The sequence below is a fragment of the Leptidea sinapis genome, chromosome 28 (assembly GCF_905404315.1).
Source record: "Leptidea sinapis chromosome 28, ilLepSina1.1, whole genome shotgun sequence".
NCBI lineage: Eukaryota > Metazoa > Arthropoda > Insecta > Lepidoptera > Pieridae > Leptidea > Leptidea sinapis.
This window is the reverse complement of record NC_066292.1, coordinates 8,676,497-8,701,313: the sequence shown is the minus strand read 5'-3', so window position 1 is coordinate 8,701,313 and position 24,817 is coordinate 8,676,497. Positions and strand designations below refer to the sequence as shown.

General features: G+C 33.9%; 1 protein-coding gene across 3 annotated transcripts in view; it reads left to right on the top strand.

The window, feature by feature from the left end:
- Window positions 1-24,817, top strand: part of LOC126972962 (uncharacterized) — a 284,567-nt gene that overhangs the window by 112,634 nt on the left and 147,116 nt on the right. For all 3 annotated transcript variants that reach the window (XR_007731236.1, XM_050820064.1, XM_050820063.1), the window contains exon 4: window positions 8,467-8,509. The gene's annotated coding sequence lies outside the window, so the exon portion shown is untranslated. The remainder of the gene's footprint in view (window positions 1-8,466; window positions 8,510-24,817) is intronic.

The window sequence follows — 24,817 nt, the reverse complement described above, 5'->3', positions numbered from 1 at the left end:
GCGCGCGAAAAAATGTTCTTTTTTTGAAATTCATACAGATACCACGCATCGAGCAATAAGAATGTGGCTGTCTGTTGTAACTCTTTTCGCATGAAGGGATCGGAAAAAAAAACTTAGGGGTGTTGTTATGAAATTCAGTACAACATTACAACACTCGTTTGGATGATGTAATGGTTATTAGAACATTGGGTGTTTTAATGTTGGCAATAAGCTAACTGTTTCAGAATCTTTAATAGAGGTTTTAGAGCATGAGTGTAGATAAACATATTAACACAATTTTTTTGAAATATCCTACACAGTCCATTTTTTTGTTATTTAATAACTGTTTAATGATGTATATTATATTGTTTCTTCTTATTGAGAATTATCAATTATTACTGTCGTGAAAATATACATATTATGAAAAAAAAAATAACTTTAAATAATATGTTTTTTAATCGAAATTTCAAATAACGCAATGTTTAATACAATGAATGCAAAGTCAACAAAAAACTACAAAAACAAATTCCAATAAGTACTAAGCACTTGCTTTTATGCTCACCTTAATGCATTATAAGACCGTACTGTATAGATTACTACACAGGCCAGGTCAAACGTCAAATGAGTATTCTATTATGTACATTATCTTAATATAATTAAAGGTCATTGTTCTGCAAATAATTGCGAATGAAGTACCGCGATAAATCATTCTATTATTGTTACTAGACGATTTGATGGAATTTTGATGACAGTCAATGTAGTTAATATGAAATTAGTTGTTAAGGCCACTATACACAAAGGCAAATAATTAAAACACAATTAGTACTATATTACACTCTTAGATTGCGGATTGGTCTTCGCTGCGCTTCAACTAGATACCGCACACCTAACAACAAGAGCTTTTTTATTACGGCAACTATTAGATGCTTGTGTGCGTGGTATCTTTCAAATTTTGTAACTCACGCTTCTTGTAACTTTAGATTGAAATTAATTAAATACAAAATACTTACTGATGTGTTCCTGATTATTATAAGTGTTGCATGCTCTTATAATAAAACAATTGCTAGTATAATTAGTTCTACGAACAGGGATAAAGAATGTATCTATAGAACGTGTTTAATGTTTTGGACAGTTAAGTTTAATGTTACTTAAAATACGATTGGAATCATTTAGTCATGTAATATTTTGAAAAAGAAAACTTGATCTCTGTACTCTCTACGCTGTTGTAAAGATAGGTAATTAAATTGAGGAGTATTACAATTTAGAAACTTATAATTTAATCTTTTAAAAAATTTGTTTTGTACACTTTCTATGGGTTCCAAGCAGTCGAAGCATATTCTAAATATGATCTGACATAAGCATTATTTTAATATTTAATATATTAAAAGTATGAATATTTTTGAAGTAATTTCCCTGTCTGAACATAAAACCAAGCATTTTATAAGCTTTTGCTGTCATATTGTCCTTATGATTTTCAAATAAGAGAGCCGAATCTAGCGTTACCCCAAGGTCTTTTATTTCTGACACCCTTTACAGGGTTTTATTAGCAAAGCTTAACAGAATATGTGGCACGTCAACGTCAAACATTGTTCGAGACTGGCTCGAGTACGCCCAGTTGGGGGTAGTATTAGTGGCCGCACTTTGCGACTAAACCTGCGGCATCAAGTTGGAGCGTAACTGAGACCAATCCTTAATCTAAGATTACACCGTTATTAATTAATATTTAAAAATAAATTCTTAAAACCACCTTGAAACGGTATGACGACAATACTAGTCCCTTGTCTTAATTATTTCAATTTGCATTTAAGAAGAAAAACTCTTAATGCCTCTAATAGCAAACTGTTGCAAAAAATATTGCTTGTTTATCTTTTTTTACACTTATTTATATTTTAGTAGAAACATAATATAAATAGTAAACTACCACCGGTGTTTTAGTAGCCCGAAGGCTCACCTTTACCAACGAAAACCCAATTGCTACGACTCAGTTGTCCATCTGTATCTCAGAAACCGCAATAGTTATGCAAATTTTGACGGAATGATTATAACTTCTAAAATATCAAATAAAAAACCCAAGATTGTTACGGCTTGCTCTTGTTTCTTTTATTTATTTTTATGTTCAATATAAATTTTACCATCATTATTACTACAGCGTTACAGCGCCTTCTCTTGTTTCTTTTAGAAAAATAAATATATCGCGTTACATCTCGTCGGATGGTGCTGATCCACTTATTTATTTCATTTATATCATAATAAGTCGGAAGATGTTGATGGTACATTGTTTATGAGAAAAAGTGACGAGAAGATCGCCTTGCGTTCACCTGGTGAGTTATACGCCCTGGCCATAACAATGTATTATTGAAAAAAAAAAAAAAACAAATTCTAAGCCACCTCGAAATAGCGATCGTCACTTTAAGTCATAAATGTTGTCCCACTGGCCCAGTAACTTCACTAGCCACGGTGGTTGACCTGTTAATAAGACGCTTTTTTAGGTAAAACCAAAATTGGTTGGAGCTTAGGGACTAAGAAAATCACACTTCCAAGTTCATCTCACCTATGAAATAACATGCCAGAGTATAATCACTTAACAATGTGAATGCCACAACTTATCAAATTGTAAATCTTGTTAATTAATAAAACACAATGCAATTATTGCGAAGTGCTTTATTGGGCATTATAAGTTAGCGCAGCTTCAAATTTATGTCAATGATTCACTTGAGGTCATCTTATGAATGTTTAAGGTCACTCGGGTTATATGACAATGTAACTAGACATATATTACATACAAGCAACCGCCTACAACATCGCCCGTATAGATTTAGTTTTCTATGCAATCAGATAGTTGAGTTTAAAATTATAAAAAAATTTATGAATGTTATGCAACATCAAGAAAAGGTCTACCTCGACTTCTTTTACTGTCTCTCGAAAGAGAAAAAAAAACTGAAAAGAAAGAAAGAAACCGAGACTATTAAGGACATGGGTGGACGAGATTAAAGCAATTACTCATTCATACCCGCAATTGATTGCATGGAAAAGAACAGCTGAAAACAGGAGTCAGTGGTCTGTGGAGGCAGTTGGAGGAGGCCTATGTCTGTAATAGATAAACAGACAAAACAGACAATAATTCAAAAATTAATTTATGAACGAAAACATTGTCAAATTGAAATAATAATTGTGCATGTAAAAAAATATTACTTAAGTATTTTGCATAAATAATGGTTTATTTAATTTAAAATGTAAGCTATCTGTAAGATAAAATACCATCAAAATTATTTTTTGAGCCAAGCTAATAAGTTATTTCATAAAATGATAAAAATAAAGTCGTATTAGTCCGTACTAAAAACAATTAATATTTGAAACAGTAAGAGTGCAAAGCTATAAACTAAATAACTACAAAATGTATCTTAGTTTGGCATGCCAGTTTGTAAAGGCCTCCTCCAAGGTCTGTTTTGGGTAACTCTTCTCCAGTTAGGTCTTTTCGTCAATAATATTTTGCTTTCCCGCCTTGTCCTGTTTTTCCATCTCTGGGTACCATTCTTTAACTCTTTTGCCCAATTGTTCCACGTCTTTTGTTGGTCGGTTCGTTTGAGTGTGTCGGCAAATTTCATAATTGTCCTTACGTGAGTGTTTATAATCTTATCCTGTAGTTTATAACCAGTTATGGAGAGGTCAATTGCTCTTTGTGTTACGTCAAGTTATTTAATTAGTCAAAAAATTTAAATTATAAATGTCCAAGCTATAATTTGCCTTTTACCACAACTTCGGAAAAGTCACTCTTTTTTTAACTACAAAACACACAAACGTTTCAAGTGATAAAATAAATAATATAATAATCTACTTAAATCTTAAAAATAAGAGTTTAGTACAGTGGATACAACATAATATAAATTTGCGAAAATTTTAGAACAACAAGAACAGGGTTCTTGATGATAGGATCCCTAGCCATCACAACTAGCGCCTGTACACGAGCATGACGCACAGACCTGGCTGGTCTGGTCTCTTCTTCTCACTTTTTATGGTGTTCTATTACTTAAATTTTCCTCGGAATGGTCGCGCTCTCGAGTTGAGTTGACATTACTGTAACGACCTTAACAGATCAATCTCATTTCATTTTTTACCGTCTAAAACAGTTTTCACTTCAAATATTTTCTGCTTGTAATTTTCAATTGATTCATGTCTAAGCATATATTAAACACATAGGTTGAAAAGTAAATTCCGCCGCCTATGTTCCCTGGGAGCTTATACAGTAATAAACAAATAAAACACAATGCTGTCTGTATGGGGAACATTGTGATGTAAACACGATTCATAACACGCTACAAAATGTTCTTATTTATTGACAAAGCCTTTGACCTTAAACTTGTGCGGCGTAAATGCATAAGCGTTAGCGATTTAACAATTTACAGTAAACTCAGTTTTAATGTTAGTTTTTTCATATTTATTAGACTTATTTTTCCGTGCATTATTTTAATTCTTCAGCCCATATGGGCTGCATATTGCATAAAGATTTAATTCAATATAGTCATTAATCTATAAGCAACCAAGTGTACCAGACTTAATATTGATATATATATATATATATATATGTGTGTATATAAACATACATAATTTTACAAATATTATTAAATCGCTTTCTTTCAAAAATTAGGTAAGTATACATTCCTACTCTGTGGTATTACTAACGAGTAAGACTAAAAAAATAGTCACACTTTCCGACGCCATCTTACGTTACATTTTCTGTCACTTTGGACCATCACGGTACCACGAGTGTTTACCTTAATTGAGAAGTGACATATAAAGAAATATTTTAATGACCACAAGTGGTATAATAGATGGTCTTATTGAAATTCCTTCAAATAAATAGTGAAATTTATTCTTATAAAATTATAAAAAATTCTTTTGAAAAATAATCACGTGATTACGATTTTGTAATTATTTTTGCTAACTAAGTAATTAATTTATTAGTAAATGTATATTCATTTATTGAAATTTACCATCACATAAAAACGTCTGTCAGTTTAGCAGCTCTTTTAAATATTTATATTTTGTCAGTCAAAGAGAATCGTTTTAAGTTGAAGATATTCCTATCAGTGGTAATAAAGTAAAAATAATTAAAATGCATAAAGAAAATCTAAATTCTAATTTAATTTATTTATAAAAATAACTAATATACCATGAAAAAATTTAACGTCATACGTGTCTACATTAAATCACATACGTTTTATTAATTTTTTAACTTGAGCATTATGCCTATCTGCAATACCTAAGGACTTCGGAAGACGTGGTACTAGCATTCATTTATTTTTATTATTATATTGTGTCAGTCAAAAATAATCAGTTTATGTTTAAAATTTCCCTATCTTTAAAGAGCTTCCGATCTTTTATGCCTTGCACCACCGCAACAGCGTCCCGTTAATGAGATATAGTGACCAATGTAGGTTAAGGGTCAGCTCTTGACTTTGGCGATTGTGATACAAGTCGGTTTGTTCTACTGCCAGTATACTAGTGGTAGGGAGTACCGTTAGCAACAATATAATTTATTATATAATATATAAGATAAAGACGTATATGTATTCGTTTGTATCTTTTATATTGGAGAAGGCAACCAAGCAAGTTGCTCATTTCATGGAGGTTAAAGGATTACCGCATCTTCCCACTACTAGCCCACTTAACTCATAATGTATTATATTAGTGCAGGTAACATCATACCAAATAGACCAAAAACCTACCACCACCCAACCAAGTGAGAGGGGGGCCGGGTACTCAATACACATTGGTCAGTCACTGCATATTACAATTGGATGGGTTATAATCACAACGATGCGCTACTTGTTAATATACATATATTAATATGTAATTCAAATACAAATTTTATTTAAAATGGGAGTTAAAAGCACTTTATGAACATCAAAAACTGCCACTCATTCCGAAATGTATGTCTCAGAATTGAGAAAAATGGGAGTATGATATAGCGGGCTTCTTTTTTAAATAAAATTTCATCGCAATGCAATATCGTACAGTAAAATTTATTATAACATAGCCATTCCAATTCGTGGTCAACTTGTGATGTTATCCGAATGGTATACTAAACCAAAAAGCATTTATTTACTTCAATTCAAAAAACACATTCATAAATGTCAAAAGTTATGCATTTAACAGCATTACTGAAAAGGTTGAGCTTTACTGAATGGAAATGACTTAATTTGGTTAGTATTCCCACTAAGCTGTGAGAGGTCCCGGGTTCGAACCCCAGTAGGTTTTTTCAATAGGTTTTCGTGGTATACAAGCTTTCAACTTGTTTAGAGATATTTCCAATATGCTTTCAGGAATCTTTTTATAAAATCGAACGCTAGGCGTTGGCAATCCTTGAAATAATGTCGTGTCTAGTTCCTCCAGTAATTGACTCGATAGAAGAGCATGCTGCCAGATTGATGTGTTCAGAAATATTTTATTTAATATTTGATTTCACAATTTTATGTTTGAATTATTTTTGTTTTAAAATGCTTTAGTAAGACAGAGGTATTTCTCAGAAAGTGTTCCAAATAGAAATTTCAGGCATCATAGGGGTCTAAAATGCACAATGAATATATTGATAAGAGCTGTTTTAGATTTATTTTCTATTTCAATTTCAACGTCACCTCCGTAAATATCTTTAAGACATAAATTTTCCCCGTATCCCGCAGCACTGACGTTTTGATGGGAGGCAGTACTAGTAAAATAGTAAATCAATATTTAATTTGCTAACGGTACATAATAGGTCGTGGTGTGTGATATACTTCCCGTGCAGCGTTATCAATCAGCGAATAATTTGCTAAATTATCTGGGATCGCAGACCGATGAGAAAGCCAAGATGGCCGCCATTTGGCTGCCTTCTGACCCTACACCGACGTAATTAGGATAATCTAGTGTAGCTTTCATTTCCTTCTTGTTTCCAATTTGTTTTGAGTTTTGTTCAATCAAATATATGTTTGCATAATATTTGTCTTATTAGTGTTTCTTACTAGCTTTCATTATACGAATCATTGTATTTTAATTTAACTAACACTTTGTGTGTAAAGAAAATGTAGTGACAGACATTGAAAAGGGGAACGTTTGAGGATAGACATATTTAGGTATAAAACATATTTTATAGAATTGTGCTTAAAGTATTGGATGAAATTTTTCGAATCAAATCGTTAATGTACTTATAGGTTACCTGGTATGAGCGGTAAGAGTTAGAAAGCCTGTAGGAAATAGTTGATCCAAGTGGAAGTGTTTAGGTAGGTATCTCTTCCTGAATACAAACGTGAACTTGTGAACTTCAGAGCCACTAGGTGTTAACTGTGATCGTTGAGCTAAGTAAGGGTCTCGGTTGCGTCATGGATGGTGTATTTAATTAATATAGTTAGTAAATTGTATTAAGAAAATAGCGATACATAGTATAAGTAATGCATATCTTGGTGTAGATGAATAGATTTCTCATATTATCAGCCGGAAGACATCCACTACTTTTCAAAGGCCTCCCCCAAAGATCTTCACGACGATCGGTCCTGCGCTGCCCTCATCGAATGTATTCTGCTGATCTTGACCAGACCGTCGGTCCTTCTTGTGGGGGCTACCAAGACTACGTCATCCGGTACGTGTTGGCCTTTCGAGGACTTTTCTGCCCCACCGAACATCTATAACTATAAATAGATCAATGTGCTTTAATTATTTATTTATTGTCATGAGAGTATCTGATGCCTGACGTAACAAATTTGAAGAACATCCCGACCATACTCTTTGCTATGTTCATGGAACTATCGGTATATTCCTAACGCCAAAATCGCTTGTTTGAATCCAATGAAGTTACAAAACATCAGGTGACCCAACCGCTGGTTGACCTCCTATCCCGTATCAATGTATAAAATACAAAAACAAATGTTAATAAATCAACAACAGTTGTAACGATCTATAAAATATTATAAAGTATATTATCTGATCTAATTCAAAAATATATTGTTGACAATGACAGGTGGAAAGTTGAAAAGGTCTACATAAGGAGATGTCTCCATCTACACATTTCGGCTGCAACCGTTAACGAGTTAGGGCGTTACTCTGCCCGATTACTGTTTGAATATTAGCCATGTTGTCATTATTCGTAATTTATTCTTAGAAGCTTAGAGTTTGCGTCCTTTGAAGTTTCCTAACGTTTTTCTATTTAATATTACAGTAATTATCTAGATGTTAATTTGCTTGTGATGATTTAGAAGGTGGTATTAAAATTTGTTGTAAAAAATCCTTTTTGATCTTATTTCCTAGAATATATATTAGAAATATGACAATTTCAATTGCGATTTCATTGTAAATTACGGCTTCTGGGGGATTTTGTGTAGCAAGGTAGAAAGAATTTTAGTTCATTTTAGTAGAATTAAAATTTTGCTGCCACACTACCGCGGCAATACTTACCAGTCGTAATAAATTTTATTTTAGTAATATATGCTTTGATTAACGAGTCGTTTTCTGTTTCAGATACCAGGACGTGCTGAGCTCATCACGACCCCGCCTGTGGAAGGTAATTTAACATTCAATCTTATTTATTAATATTACTAGATATGCCCACAAGTTTGCCACATGTCCTCAAGCAATGACGTCACATTACTGTGGTATCACAATACCAAGTACGATGGCGAGCCAAAGGTTTTTTTGAAGTGAAACTTCTAATGTGACTTCCAACAAGGATACGTTAAACGTTTGACGCTACCTGTGCTGTAGAGTGCATAGTCAACCAAGGCGAAAATATTTATCTAATTTTTTTATGTAATGTTTCACCGACAGATGTACATCATAAATACAAAAATTAAGCTTATGAAGAATTTAAATTATCACTATCCTAATGTAGATCCAATTAAAGGGAAACACAACTTGGTCTTATTCATAGGAATACAATGGTGTATAAGCAAAAAAGAAAATTAAATAAACGAATGTTAATATGCGTTTTGTATTGTAAGATAGTTTTTGAAGTGATAACTTCTTTAGCATCGTTGTGATTTGAAAGTCGGTGAAACGAAAAAGTGAGACAAATAAATTTATAAGATTTAACGTGAGAAAGGAAGTGAGAAGGAAAGAAGGAAGGAGAAAATACAATGTTTTGGTAGCAGGCGATCATAGTTGAAGAAGAGATTGTCTTATATATGAACATAAATAGGTAGTGGTGATAGTAATGTCATTCATAGCGTTTGAAATCATTTGTCATCGCTAGGATTTACCAGGACTTCATATGCAGTTTAAAGGTTCATGCACAATGCAGGTTTCACTTACGCACGCAATTTTTTGTGAATGTTCAATCTTATATATATTAATTTTTCATTCATTCATACTAACATATACAATATACTTACATATAGATAAACTAAGCGTACAAGAGAGAGAAACATCTCTAACGATGTTACAGCAAGATAGAAAAGGTTAGTCAAAAAACTACCACCCATTCCCAAATGAATGCTTCAGACCTGAGAAGAATGGGCGCAACAAACTCAGCGGGTTTTTTTTTTCATCGAATAAATATGTTTACAAAGTAATATTGTACAATTAAACTTATTATTTAATAGCCTGAGGGCAGTCACTCCATTCCCAATCTGTGGTATCATTAAGAAAGTCATTTATGCTATAGTAACCTTTACCACACAAACGTTTTTTAACAATTCTTTTGAATAACGCAATACTTTTGTTTTGAACATTTGCTATAATACTATGGTAAGCTAAACATACTCCTTCTCTTTGGATCCACAGATTTCCATCGTTGTTATTCATTATCTTAGATTACACACACCGCGCTACCTAAGAACAACAGCTTTTTTTACGGCAACTATTAGATGCGTGGCATCTTGACACTCAATGGCATGTTTCAAATTTTAACCGACTTCAAAAGGGAGGAGGTTCTCAATTCGTCGGTATTTTTTTTTTGTGTTTGTTACCTCAAAACTTTCGACTGGGTGAACCTATTTTGATAATTCTTTTTTTATTTGAAAGCTGGAGCTTCCCGTGTGGTCCCATTGTAATTTGGTCCAGATCTGACAATGGCATCTATGAGAAAAATCATAAAAGTCTTAAATTTGCTATACATACGTATAGCAAATTGGATGATAAATTTACGAATAACTCAATATCGCGCCAACCGATTTCGATGATTCTTTTTTTATTGGAAAGGATATACTTCAAGGATAGTTTGGTGAAGGATGAGGTTCTGATTACGAAATCCATGGCAAAGTAACGGAACTCTTCAATTAGGCGCTTACGTTCATTGCTGTATTGAAAAATTTAGTATATCTGCACATATTTAGAGCCGAATTTCACCTTCGCACGACACGCCACAAGTTACGATATCATCCCCACCATCTGGATGTGTGGCGGTCCTCCACAGTGCGGTTTTCAAGGAGCTTTCTTCCTCGTACCACGAAGCTGTTGAATGAGCTTCCTTGTGCGGTGTTTCCGGGACGATACGACATGGGTACCTTCAATAAAAGCGCGTACACCTTCCTTAAAGGCCGGCAACGCTCTTGTGATTCCTCTGGTGTTGCAGGAGAGTGTGGGCGGCGGTGATCACTTTACACCCGTACGCTCGTTTGTCCTCCGATTCCATAAAAACAAAAAAAAAAAACTAGAATTATATTGTAAAAAATACGCAATTATTTTTATATTCATTACTGCATATTATATCTATTTTTTTGGAATAGTGTTTTTATAACATACACTGTGTGTTATTTTACATTGAAATTAATGGAATACAAAATACTTACTGATGGTATGTGATACAAGTGCCTTTCTTATTTCTTGTAATATAATTTTCTTTCATATTGTTTTTTTTTAAGGTCTTACTACGCACTTTAGTTTCAATTATTAGCAAAGTTTAACAGACCATGTGGCAAACGTCACACATTGTTCGAGACTGGCTCGAGTACGCCCACTTGGGTGTAGGTACTATTAGTTGCCGCTATTTGCGACTACGCCTGTGGTATCTACTTGGAGCGCAGCGGAGACCAATCCTACCTTAAATCAAGTTCAGTATTATATTTAGACGCGAGGTAATATTCGTATACGCTCCCTCTCCAAAACCTTAAAATTTCGGGACAACATTTAAGTTATAAATTATCTTTTTCTAAACCCCATGTCAGCATCGTCTGTACAAAATTTCATGAGGTGAAAATTCGTAGTTAAAGCGTGAAAGGCCAGAATGTTAGCACAGCACTTTCGTCCATTGCTAGCCCAATGTTTACGTCTATTGATAGGAAGACTAGCAAAGCTTGAACAACGAACTCGTCAAGCAATGGCACAGTCCCCACGACACCAGTTAACACCAGTATCAACCGGTTCCGAAGACCGTTATGCATGATCGATGCACAGAATATATCCGCTCGTGTTTTAATCGAATAGCTAATTTATTTAGTTCGATTATAAGGATGTTATATTAGAGATAGACTGAATAACATTTATAGAGGTAGCGAGATTCTATATTTTGCAGTATTGATATTAATTGATAATGTTTAAGGTATTATAGACCTAATAGAAAAAACGGATATGGCAAGTGATTTCATTTGACTTTTTTAAGCTTTATGTCGTATTAAAAAGCATCTAGCTGATCTGGGCGAAAACTTTGAATCTGGTTTCGTAGTATTGGATTTTCTCTTTGTATATATGTATTATCGAAAGAACTTGTGTTATCTGTTTCAATATGTTCTTACCATCGATGTTAATAAACTGCTATGATAAGCAATAAAATAAGTATATATTGAATTAGCAAACTCTAGCTCATGTTCTGATCATAAATGACGTAAAGTTTTCCCTGTAATCTTCTTAATATATATATAAATTACGTGACACGTTGTTTGTCCTCGAAGGACTCCCTAAACTAATGAACGGTTTTTAATGGGGATTACTTCATGAAGCGCAGTTTAGTCCAACTTGAGAGATAGGATAGTTTTTATTTCGATTTGGGACCCATAATTATTTTTATTTACAATATTTGTTTTGTATGGCTTTTTTTGTGCGATAATTTATTAACGCACAGTTTGATAATGCTGCTGTGAAACAATTTCATTATAGTTAACAAGAGGGTTGACGTTCTATACATAATATAGAAAGTCACTGATAGGGAGCATATTTTACAAAATAATTCTTGGTGTTATGAAATACTAGCTGACCCGGCAAACGTTGTTTTGCCATATAAAGTATAATTCACGCGATAGTTTTATAAGTAATAAAATATTGCCTATATTATAGCCTGTACATCATTTTGTTCTATTGTCAATAGTTTTTGCAGCGCACGCAAAAATAGGTTTTCGATTTTACACCTTGTGTTACAAAATAGCAATTTTATTACGGATCCCTAATAAAAAAAAAACATAGCCTATAATAGCCTTCCTCGATAAATGGACTACCCAACACTGTAAGAATCATTCAAATCGGACCAGTAGTACCAGAGATTAGCGCGTTCAAATAAACAAACAAACACTGCAGCTTTATAATATTAGTATAGATTATTGACAAATTCATAAAAAAACAGCATTATATAATTTCATTTCATTATATAATACACAGAATAACGTCTGTCGGGTCAGCTAGTATTATATATAGTAACTTCAGCTCTAACATACTCTAAATATTACCAGAATTAAATAAATACTTTCCATATCTTTAAGTTAGATAAAGCCACGATAGTCATTTGTTTGCCACAGTTGAGTTGCTTGGGATTTCTTTTTGATATCAATTAAATCACTAACTAAAAACTAAGATTCCTGTAGTGTTACAAGAGAGTAGGACCCGCAGTGATCACATAAAATCAGGTGGCGCAGTAGTATAATTATTAATGTACCAAATTAAAAAAATTAAAAGATTTTTGTTTTTTACGTCTAAGTTAGTTTCTTTCGTCTGTGGTTCATTCTCTGTTGCTTCACTTATGAAGTCTCCATCTATTTTATACTAGATCTGAGATGCGAGTTATGTGCAATGTTCATTTAATTTCCTTATTGCTCTTTAATTATAAACGTTAATTGTAACTGTTCCAATACTGATCTACTTTATTGGGTGATGTGTTTATAACCGACCAAACTAAATGTTGATTTTTTTATTTTATTTTATTACATATAGGCACATAATTTAAGATTAAATAATATTAATATTGACACACACAAATAGTCTTGACCCAAACTAGGCATAGCCTGTACTATGGGTATATGAGTAATACAATAAACTTACTTAAACATACATAAATACATATAAACATCCATGACTCGGAAACAAACATCCACATTCATCATATAAATGATTGCACCGACCGGGATTCGAACCCGAGCTTAGTACTCAGTAATATAATTTAATTTAAAATTAGTGGTGATTCTTTATCAAAATTTTGATAATAATTTGCAAGAATTAAATCTTAAAAAAGTGCAACAATTTCAGTGTAATTTTATTACTTGGAAAGTGACGATATTCGGAGCGATATGGAAGTAAAATAATGTTAATTATTACACAATCCGCCCCGCTTGTGAGTTGTTCTTTGGCGTTTAATATTATTTAAATTTAAAAGCAATTTACAAAATCAATAAAAAATGTGCTTCCTAGGTACCTACACAAAAGAAAATACATCTAATTTCTAAAATTCTGGTGTCCCGGTGTTTGTTACCAAACTCCTCCGAAACCGATATGTACGAAATTTTGTGATCATATCGGTTAGGTCTGAGAATTGGCCTACATCTATTTTTCATACCCCTAAATGATAAGGGTGACCCATCCCTAAATATTATTTTATTATGATTCAGCATTAAAAAAAACACAAATTCAAATTATTCTGTTACATCCGCAATAGGGTTGCAAGATGGCAATCGAATATAATGATTATTGAACTACGATAAATTTTTTGTACAATATATTTTGTAGGTCTGTTTTTTAGACCCCAAAAATTTTAACTATTGATTTTTTTATAAGTTTATATGGCAATACAACGTCAGCTAGTTTACTTATAATATATACAAGAATTGCTCGCAGTAGAAACAGGATTCAAGATTATTTGTATTGAAGGAACGAAACTTGACAACCGAAATAATAATTATAAGGGCTTATTAGTGACTGTAGGAGGTTTAAGTCTCAATATTAACATAAAACGATGTATTTCCAGCTAACTCTAACAGGAGCAAGTATTCTAATAAAGACATTGAAGCTAGTATCGAGGGTGCCGCATTTCATCAACAGTTACATTTGAATAAACAAAACATTAACGCGTTTAATGAGTCGAATTAACATCGGAACCAGTTCTAATCTGGAATCTAGGCATAATACAGCGTCGCCTGGACTTGTCTGAGTCTATGTTATGTTATTCAATATGTAACATATCTGTTTATTTTAAGGTTCCCTACGACCTATAAGATTTAAGGGCTAAATTAGAACTATATGGTTTTTGTCACAAACTAAATAATTAATTTTTCAAAATTTATTAAATTAGGCGTTAATTTGCGGAAATCCGAAATTATACAAATGATATAAGTTTTCTTTAGTGTTAATTCCGCCAATATTTGAGTACGAATACTAGTCTGACTCGTGCCAGATTTTGGCGAGACAACACGTCCTGAGGATATCTCGTGTAGAGGCGAAACACGTGTCGAATTGTTTTAAAAACAAATATTGGCGGAATTAACACTAAAGAAAACTTATATCATTTGTATGATTAATTTTGCTCTTATACTCTTAAAGATATAAAAAACGGGTTGCAGTCCAGGAGTGCTAGCAGAAGTGAAAAATTTAACATTAACTTTGTGCATTTTTGAATGTTTTGGAATGGTTAGGCCCTTAGGGAATAATTTCGCACGAATTGCTTTATGTATCAGTATAAAAGTATTAGCATTTATGTGGTTTAATACAATAAATTCATTTATTACGCAATCGTACACAAAAATGACAATTTATATTACATAAAAAATTTAAAACTTCAGAACTATTAGAATTATTTTACATTAAAAAGTTTATCTCACAGAAAAATTAAGTTTCGTCCATAATAAACTGTAAAAATATTTTACGGCTGAGATTTGATCCCTCGACCTCACGGTGTTTCGGCTTCGCAATCACAGTGATTCTACTATGATTCTACTATATTCTACAATGATGATACTAGTCCAATGACCGTATGATCATTGAGTTGAAATAGTCAAACTATATGTATAAATTATTAGGTAATTAGAAGTATAAATCTTTCATCCATAATTTTAACGACTGTCTTACGAATTTTTGATCAGGCCACGTGTCCTGATCCGAGTTTAACATTTTATGCATCCATCCCAAGAAAAGTGCTCAACACCGCGAAAGAAGTATTCACTTCAATAAGCCGATCAAGAAACATCGATTTTTTAACTTTCGTGGAGGCCATTTTACAATTCGCCAATTTGGTTTTGTATTACTTTTTTTCTTCATATGTTTGTCGGTCCCCAGTCAATACTTATGTGGTAATTGAGGTTTATGAGATACAGTCCACTGAGAGACATTCATATGGCGGACAGCGCAGTCTTGTTAATAGTATTAGCGGTTTGTGTACGGAACCTTTTAAGGCCGCTATCCCAAGAATTACCAAAATAGCGCATAATTGTAACCATAATTTGACGGTATATATAAAGCCTATATTTTAACAAAAAATAATTATATAATCTACAGAACATGAGAAGAAAATTAGTTTTTTCTTTGCATTTATATTTTTGTAGACAGTGCGAAAAAAAATCATCGAAATGCCCCTAATTTTTTCAGCCATGATAATTATTCAATCTAGTTAAAAATTGTAAGAAAATTTATTAATTGTGCACCAATACTATTAAACCAGACATAGTTTTGTATGTTTTGTAAAGAAAATTGTATTATGTTTGTACTAGATTAAAAATGCTTCTAATTCTGAATTAAAACTATGGCGATCTTGTGCAAGAGAGGTTACCTAGCTAAGGCTATTGGCTCGGTCCTCAGCCTTAAGATCACTTTGTAATCTGTCCAACACGACCTATTTTCTCAGGAACGCGTTAAGTTACCAAGTTGAAATGAACATCAAATACTGAAGGATGAGTCTATTGATGATGTAAAAATACGATGCTTCTAACGGCCTAATAAATAATCTCTAATTATTATGTACATTATTTCATTCATTATTTTAATGACATCCGTCAATCAATTCTGAATCTGTATTTCAATGCATTTGTCTGTGTCAGTATTAATTCCCAAACTTGAACTCTCTTTTTAATAAACGCAGTGTAAAGTTACTCCAACTTTAAAATTACTTTTCCCTGCCATGTAATTCTGTATTGACAAAGGTAATATAAAGACAAAAAGTTTTAAAACTTGGAATATCTTTACTTTGCCTTTATTAATAACACAAGTTCAGTACTCAGATCGCACTGTCACCCAGCATAGCAAAACTCTCTGAGAAAAAAGCGATTCACTCGATTGTATGAAACGTGCAGTCATTGATAGATTGATAGATGACGACTATAATCTTCTAAAAAACGGAGATACGTTTTAAGCAACTGTTTGCTTTCAAACTTAGCCGGATAATACTTGGTCGCCAATCGCCATAATGTCAAATCACGGCACGTTTCATACTAAACTAAATTTCAATTTTTAACCGACTTCAAAAAAGGAGGACGTTCTCAATTCGTCGGCATGTTTTTTTTATGTTTGTTACTTCTTTTTTTACTCGTCCGTGAGTACAGCCCCAAAAATAAGCTGGCCCTCTCGTTCAATACCAAAGATAAAAGCGACAATAAATTCGTAAACACCATAATTATTGATCATAACGTGGAAATAATTTATCAAATTGATTCATAAATCCTTATAAAGTGGTCAACAACGATGTGGCCCGTTACGTCCATCAATGAGTTGAGTCCTGTCGAGTCATTAACCTTACGATATGGGCAGCAATCCCGGTAGGTTCAAACATTTATATGATGAATATATATGTTTGTTTTCGAGTAATGGATGTTTATAAGTATTTAAGTATATTTATATCGTTGTCTTGTACCCATGGTACAACAGGCTACGCCTAGTTTGGGGCAAGATTAATTTTGTGTCTCGGTTTAAAGAAAAATCGGTAAATAAATAATCCACACGGTTCAGAGCCAAGTGTGGGTCCTAGAAGATTGCAGGAATGTTGTTTTTCAAACAGACCAACTTGTGGTTTGTAGATATTTTCGAATAATTCTACAGGTGTTTCATATGGTAGCTTTTTGGAGGGTGATATATTGGTTGGTAACTGTAGAGTTTCTTAGACCTAGTGGAGTTGGGGGGAAAGGAATATCGGGACTATTGTTTGTCTAACTTCCACGTTATTATTTATAATTATTATTAATTGAACATGGATTCCATCATTTAATTGGATTGTTTAACTATAGGACTGCGTGTAATCTAAAAGTTTGAATCCTTTCAAATGATGTCAAAGGTCTCTTAAGCGATGGAGTTGGACGTTCGTAAGTATAAGATAATATTGTCGATATAGTACATTGTACCAGAAGGCGTAGTGTTGGTAGGCCACAAGATGGACCGATAATCTGGTCAAGATCGCCAGAATAAGTTGTATGGGCGATCCGAGCGTCATGGCGATCTTTGGGGGAGGCCTTTGTCCAGCAGTGGACGTCTTCCGGCTGATGATGAAGATGATGATGATTGTCAACATGACTGAATTGTCCTTTCCAGTAAATCATCCTATTGTGTACATGCGAATATCAAACGTTAAAACAAGCGTGATTTGCTTCTTCCATCCACAGCTAACAGACGTTCGCAAACGAAATCTTCGTACTTGTAACTAAATGTTTGTTTTTGCGTAAATCATAAACACTACAAATGACACTGGAAGATCCTTTGTGTGAAACTGACAAAAAATTCAAGCTTAAGTTAGCATTAATGAAGTGGCAGTGGGCAGGGCACATTGCTTCACGGACAGTTGTTGGGGCAATAAGGTCCTCGCATGGCTACCACGTACCGGAAGACGCAGTGTTGGAAGGCCCGATCGTAAGATCGACCGACAATCTGGTGAAGATCGCCAGAGTTGGTTTGATGAAGACAGCGCACGACCGATCATCATGGCGATCTTTGGGGGAGGCTTTTGTCCAGCCGTTGACGTCTCCCGGCTGAAATGATGAATTGTATTGGTTCAGTTTTTGGGGCCACCTTAGGATTGCAATGAAATTGAAAAAAAGTAGTGTGACTTACATTACACTGATTGAGAACTGTTTGTGTATTTAAATATAATAAATATAAATTCAATGAGTGATAATGCAAATATGGTTTAATATGGTCATATTATATAATATAATGTGCATACTTATATTGCAATTTACTAGGGGAACATAATCCTAGAACTAGTCGTATCGACGGTCTCGTCAAATCAAATCGGTTCTCATAAAACAAACAACATAATAGCATCATGGTACTGTTATGCTATCGAAAGCATATTAAATGAAGCCATATTGTAACTGTATTGGACTCGTGAGCATCGCATACCGATTAGCAACGGTTGACAAGCGGCCGAATCAACGGTACATCGCTTCCTGTATGGAAATAGCCTGAAAAAACTAGCCAGGCGTAATACTGTTAACATACCGGGTTCCGTAGGGTAAAACTATTTATTTATTAACTTTATTATAGATACTACTGGCTACTATACCACTGGGGTTAAAGACAAATATTTCCTGTGAAACTTGACAAATATTTCCAAATGACGTAATTGAAGTAAGACCAATTCCCATTGGTGTGAAATTACTGGGCAAATGAGACTTAACATCTTACGTCTCGAGTGCAAGTGTGGTGCCGCTCAGAATTTTTAGTTTTTTTAACAATCCTGACCAGCACTGCATTGTACCTGGGCGTATCAATTATCATCAGCTGAACGTCCTGTTCGTCTCGTCCCTTATTTTCATAAAAAAAAATCTGCCGATGTAGCTTTTGCCTTAAAAACTACTGACACAGCTTTTTTCAACTACAGACATACAACAGTGGAAGGGTCGTACACAGCATGCCGGGTACGTAGGTACTACAGCATCGAATCTTTTTGCCGTCTAGCAGTCAACATCGAATAGTACATGCGTATAATCGTGTTACCTAGGTTGGTTATTAAAAAAAGCCCAGTTGCAAAAACGCGCTATTTTCTGAAAGTACGTTGAAACAAACATATTTAATTGTATGATTTGTTTTTTATTATTACCTTCAACTGTATTGAAAAACTTCATGTGAAACTCGGGTGTGTAGGTTTTTTAATTCCGTGGCCATTAGGAGGGCACAGCCAAATTGGCTTCTAAGAAGCTGGGAGTCATTAATAGAGAACGGCAATAATTCAAGTTCTAGCGCTCTACAGAGCGCAGGTCCGGCCACATATGGAGTAATGCTGTCATCTCTGGTCTGGCGCACCCCAGTATCAGCTCATTATATATGACCGCGTGCAACGCAGCGCAGCTCAAAGTGTCGGGGACCCATCGTACTATAAACGGCTGGATCACTTGGCGTTGCGTAGAGACGTCGCTACATTATGTGTCTTCTACCGCATTTATCATGGGGAGTGTTCTGACGAGCTGTTTCACCTGATTACTGCCGCCGAATCCTAACTTCGCACGAAATGCCACAAATTAGGATATCATCCCCACCATCTGGATGTGTGGCGGTCCTCCACAGTGCGGTTTTTAAGGAGCTTTCTTCCACGTACTACAAAGCTGTAGAATGAGCTTCCTTGTGTTTTCAGGACGATACGACATGGGTACCTTCGAAAAAAGTGCGTACACCTTCCTTAAGGGCCGGCAACGCTCTTGTGATTACTCTGGTGTTACAAGAGAATGTGGGGGGCGGTGATCACTTAACACCAGGTGACCCGTATGCTCGTTTGTCCTCCTTTTCCATAAAAAAGCTTAATAAACAAAAGAACGATCTTATCATAAATCAACGGTATCTTCCAAACGACCTTAGGGTACCGGAATCAAAGACAGACAATGTATAGATCAAATATACATACATCTACATAAATACTGCATAAACTTAAAATAAGATAATCGGATACACTCGTTAATTAGTAGTTATAGCGAAGGTTATGATGCTTTATAGCGAATTATGGATAAATTCAAATTCAAGTACTCATTCAAAATAGAATCAGTTATTGAAATTCAAAAACTACTACCCTCAGTATGCCTCAGATCTGAGAAGGACGGGCAAACAGACCGAAACACAATAATGCTTACACATTACTGCTTCACGGCAGAAATAAATACAAGTCAAAACTATACTCAAACAACTTTTTACGGCCTTGAGCGAATCCTTACACTGTCATTGCGGTCATTCCCTAGATTAAAATAGTGTACTAATCTTACAAACGATACTAATCCTAAATCCGATAATTGGATCGCTTCTACTGAACCCTGAAAAGATCGCCAGCGGTGCAGGCTAAGGTTAATCTCGTTACGATGTCTGCCATACGCGAACCAGTCTGTTATCGTAAATATGAGTATCATCTATCACCATCAATCAAAATGTCTTGCACAGACGATGGAGCTAAAGGCACCTGCTTGGTAAAAAGTAATCTAGCCGGGGTGGAAATACGTTTCGGTGTTTACTTTTTACCATATACATAGAATATAGCGTAGCACGACCTGACAGTTCGTTCATGTGTGACCAATTTTGATTTGTTAATGTGTGCTAGTGGTGTGCGGGTTTAATAATTCCAAGCGTTTACCGACTGTTTACGACTTTCAAAATGTTTTTGAGTTTTCTTGAGTGATCATTCGGCCAATATTCGTCTTAATTCGACACTTAATTAATATGTTGGTCTCAGTGAGTCATACATCTTTATGCCCTTTGGTGTCGAGACACTTGGCCCGTGGGGCCCAGAGGCGTGGATAATGTTCAAAATACTATCTTCGCGCCTTAATAAGGCTACTGGAAACCCAAGCGCTGGCAGCTATCTCGGTCAACGGATCAGCCTAGCTATCCAACGCGGAAATGCTGCCAGTATTCTTCAAATCAATATTCAACAATTTCATTATAACAACAGGGAGCATATTTTACTAAAAAATTTTTCATGTTATGAAATATTTTTGACAAATTCATCGCAAACGGTATTTTATTTATTATGTACAAAATAACGTCTGTCGGGACAGCTAGACACTATACAATTGTATTGCAATGTTTAAGACTCGACTTGACCTAAATCTGTCACCTTAATTGTTTCCCCGACTGCCAAAATCCAAACCAAACATCCGCTATTCAACCCAGAACCGTGACCATAAAATCGCGACCACCATTGGCAATTAGCTGTGGTACTAATCACCAGACTTAATTACTTACAAACGTGTTTAGACCACATTACCACCGCTAAGTATTGTCCGATTATTTGAAGCTTCCGGTATTTTGCGTTTGTTACTTTTTAGGGTTCCGTACACAGAGAATTCAACTAAACATTGATGCATTATGCTTTTCTAGAAACTGTAACAATCATAATGTTAGCACGAGAAACAAACATAAACTTGTTATGCCTACTGCTCGGTTAAGTCGTTAGTAAGTCTTTTATTGGGCGATGTTTATGCTTTTACAATATGATCCCAGAAAATGTACAAAACAAATGTTTTATGAACGAAATTTAAAAGAATTGCTAAAAAATGTTTGTGTCGGAAAGGTTACTATAGCATAAAGGATTTTCTTAATGACACCACGGACCGGTAATGAATCGAACACCCTCAGGCTCTTTATTTATAAATGTTTATTGTACGATATTATTTATTTATTTATTTATTGGTAATCCATATTTTTGTAAAAAAAAGAGCCCGCTGAGTTTCTTGCGCCCATTCTTCTAAGGCAGTCTATTTTGAATGGGTAGTTTTTGACGTTCTATAAGTGATTTTGAATCCTAATTTGAATTTTTTTTTTTTAAATTTGATGCATTTTTCTGTAATGGGGCTGTTCTATAAACGGTATTATCATAAGCAGAAGACTTTTTTCTACTCCAAAGCAGTTTTGTATAGACATTTGTATTTCTGTTTATAAGGCGCTGTTGCTAGAGAAACTATCTTTACTTTCGATCTTAAAAAGAAGACAGACAGTGGAACGTTGAGTTTCACAGCGTTATAAAAATGTAGATGGCGTCCAGGCCAACTCGTTCTTGGCTTTTAATGGTAAGAAGTAAGGAGACTATCAAGGCATTCAACAAATATTGATGATACGCCTTGCCGAATACAATGAATCATATATTCTTAAAAAAATATAACAAACGAAAGAAAAACAATTTTATCATATTTAGCTTCGATCATTTATACGTCTAGATAGACTATGACAGCTGTAAAAATGTCGAAATAAATTGACTTTAGATCTAACCTCTATTTTGAGCTGGTCAACACAAAGTGTCATACAAATCGCGAGTGTAAGACGTAGCTTGTCACGAACACTAAGCTTATATTCCTGGCCTGTTTTTATCGGCTGTCTAACAGCAAGAGACTCTATGTAGAGGTATAAATGATCTAAGATATTTTTTGACATATTTAAGGCATTAATTCAAAGAATTAGCGATTGCTTAATATCTTCCAAAAGCAATTTTCATAAGTATGAAGACGTTATTTTCAATTTGTAAAATTTAGGAAAATATAATAACTATCTTGTAACAAAACAACAAAATATAATTTTTAAATGACAAAGACTTATTTCGTAACACGATTTTCCATGGGACTTTTATGATAAGAACTCTATTTTCCGATTAGTGGTTCGTCTACTTTTATACCTAACTTATTTGTGTTTACATTATATTGCGGTTATAATTTGATGTGTATATAGCCTTTTATGTATATACTGGCTGACCCGACAGACGTTGTTGTGTACATAATAAATAAAATACTGTTTTTTATGAATTTCTCAATAATATTTCATAACATCAAGAATTATTTCGTCAAATAATATGCTCCCTGTGGTTACAATGAAATTGTTTCACAACAGAACTGTCAAACCGTGCGTCAATAAATTATCTCATAGTAAATATGTCCATACAAAACAAATATTAGTATTTAAAATAATTATGGGTCCCAAATCGAAATAAAAACTATCCTATCTCTCAATTTGGACTAAAATGCACTCCATGGAGTTATCCCCATTTTAATGTATGTATAACATTAAGAAACAATTTAAAAAATGTATTTATTACTTTTATGTTCTGTTAAACTAATTTCAATTTCACAAAATTGAACTTGCGACAACAACGGTCATGAACTTGGCACTAGAAGTCATTCCACTGCTCAATTGAGTTTGTATTATAAATACGAAAACTGTAAGATCCCGAAACAGACAAAAGTTACGATCCATTATATAGCGGTTATGATACTAGCGGTCCATCAGAAAATAGAGCCATAAAGCAAGCGTTTCGCATTAAATCTAACCTGCCTAATAAGGACAATCGGAGATGTAATAAATAAGAACATGGGAACCCGTGCTCTTTGACACCGTGGCTATTAAATTAGCGTTTTATTCTACTTTTATATCAAGCTATTTTATTTGATGCATTTATTTCAAACTTTATATACATGCTGTAAAATACAAGTATAGTAAAAAGGAATTTAACGTATCTAGAAATTCACCCCTAAGAGATAAAATATAATACAATGCTTTGTAACAAGGTACTAACTTTTTTTGAAGGGATGGGTCGTTCGTACGTTCATGGGTCACTTAATGGTAAGTAATTACCGCCGCTCATATTATGTCTGAGTACATGAATAAGAATTCACAAGATACCCAATATAGGGGTTGTTATGGGTTAGCAAAATATTTATAATGGTTATTCTTAAAAATCTACATGTATGTATGTGATCCTCCACACTTTAAAAAATATATTAAATATTTGACACAAGTTAAAAAAGGTTGCAAATAATTAGAAATAAGTATAATAGTATCCTTTCAATAATATTAAGATTCTTAAATTGAATGTTGGGTTTATATGCGTTTACGAGGACACAGGGCAGGCAGGTATCTCAGTAATGTTACTCATAACATACATATGCTGCTAATCTTAAATTGCAAATACTCAAGAAAAATACAATACTTTCGTCTGAAAATGTTGTATTTTTCTTGAGTCTTCATTGAATGGCACCAGGACCGGAAACATTTGCCAATTATTCGAATAGATTGTTATAGGTTAGGTTCTATAACGAGCAGTTCTATCGATTAAAATTATTGTTAATGCTTTCAAAAACTAGAAAATAATTGTATAATTATATTAATATAGCATGTTATTTGTATGGTCACATAAAGTTGAGCGTTTTTAAATTATGACAAATAATTAAACTACAACTTTACAAATAAAAGTAATTTAGTACGTAAAAAAACATTATAAGTACTTATAAATAAAAGAGAGAATATTTTTATCCTAAAAATCTATATTTTATATTTCTATATTTTATATCCTAATGATTCTGGTTACAATATAAGACTGAAGGTATGGAAATATTGTGTTAGCATCAGCTCTTGATAAGTGTGCGAAATTTTTAAATTAATCCGACGTTTTGAAGTGAATGTAAATCACACGTATTAAAATTGTATCCTTTCACATATTTAAGTTTTGAAGGCGACATATGATAAGTACTTTTTAAATTTTTTTAAATTTCAATCACCACGCCTAGATTTAAATTTGGAAATAACTCCGGATGCGTGAGTTAGGCTCTTACTTAATCCCTTTTTATGTTTTTAAAAAAATAGATCAAATACGTAAGATCGCTTATATCAGCAGCTAGTTTGGTGGCCCCGCACTCGTTCCTTATTTGTCTTGCATCCACAGTTATCGCTCGCAGGCCGTCGTGCCGCCGGGTCGTGATGTACCGCGGACCGCGCACCGTCCAATTATATCGTTTTT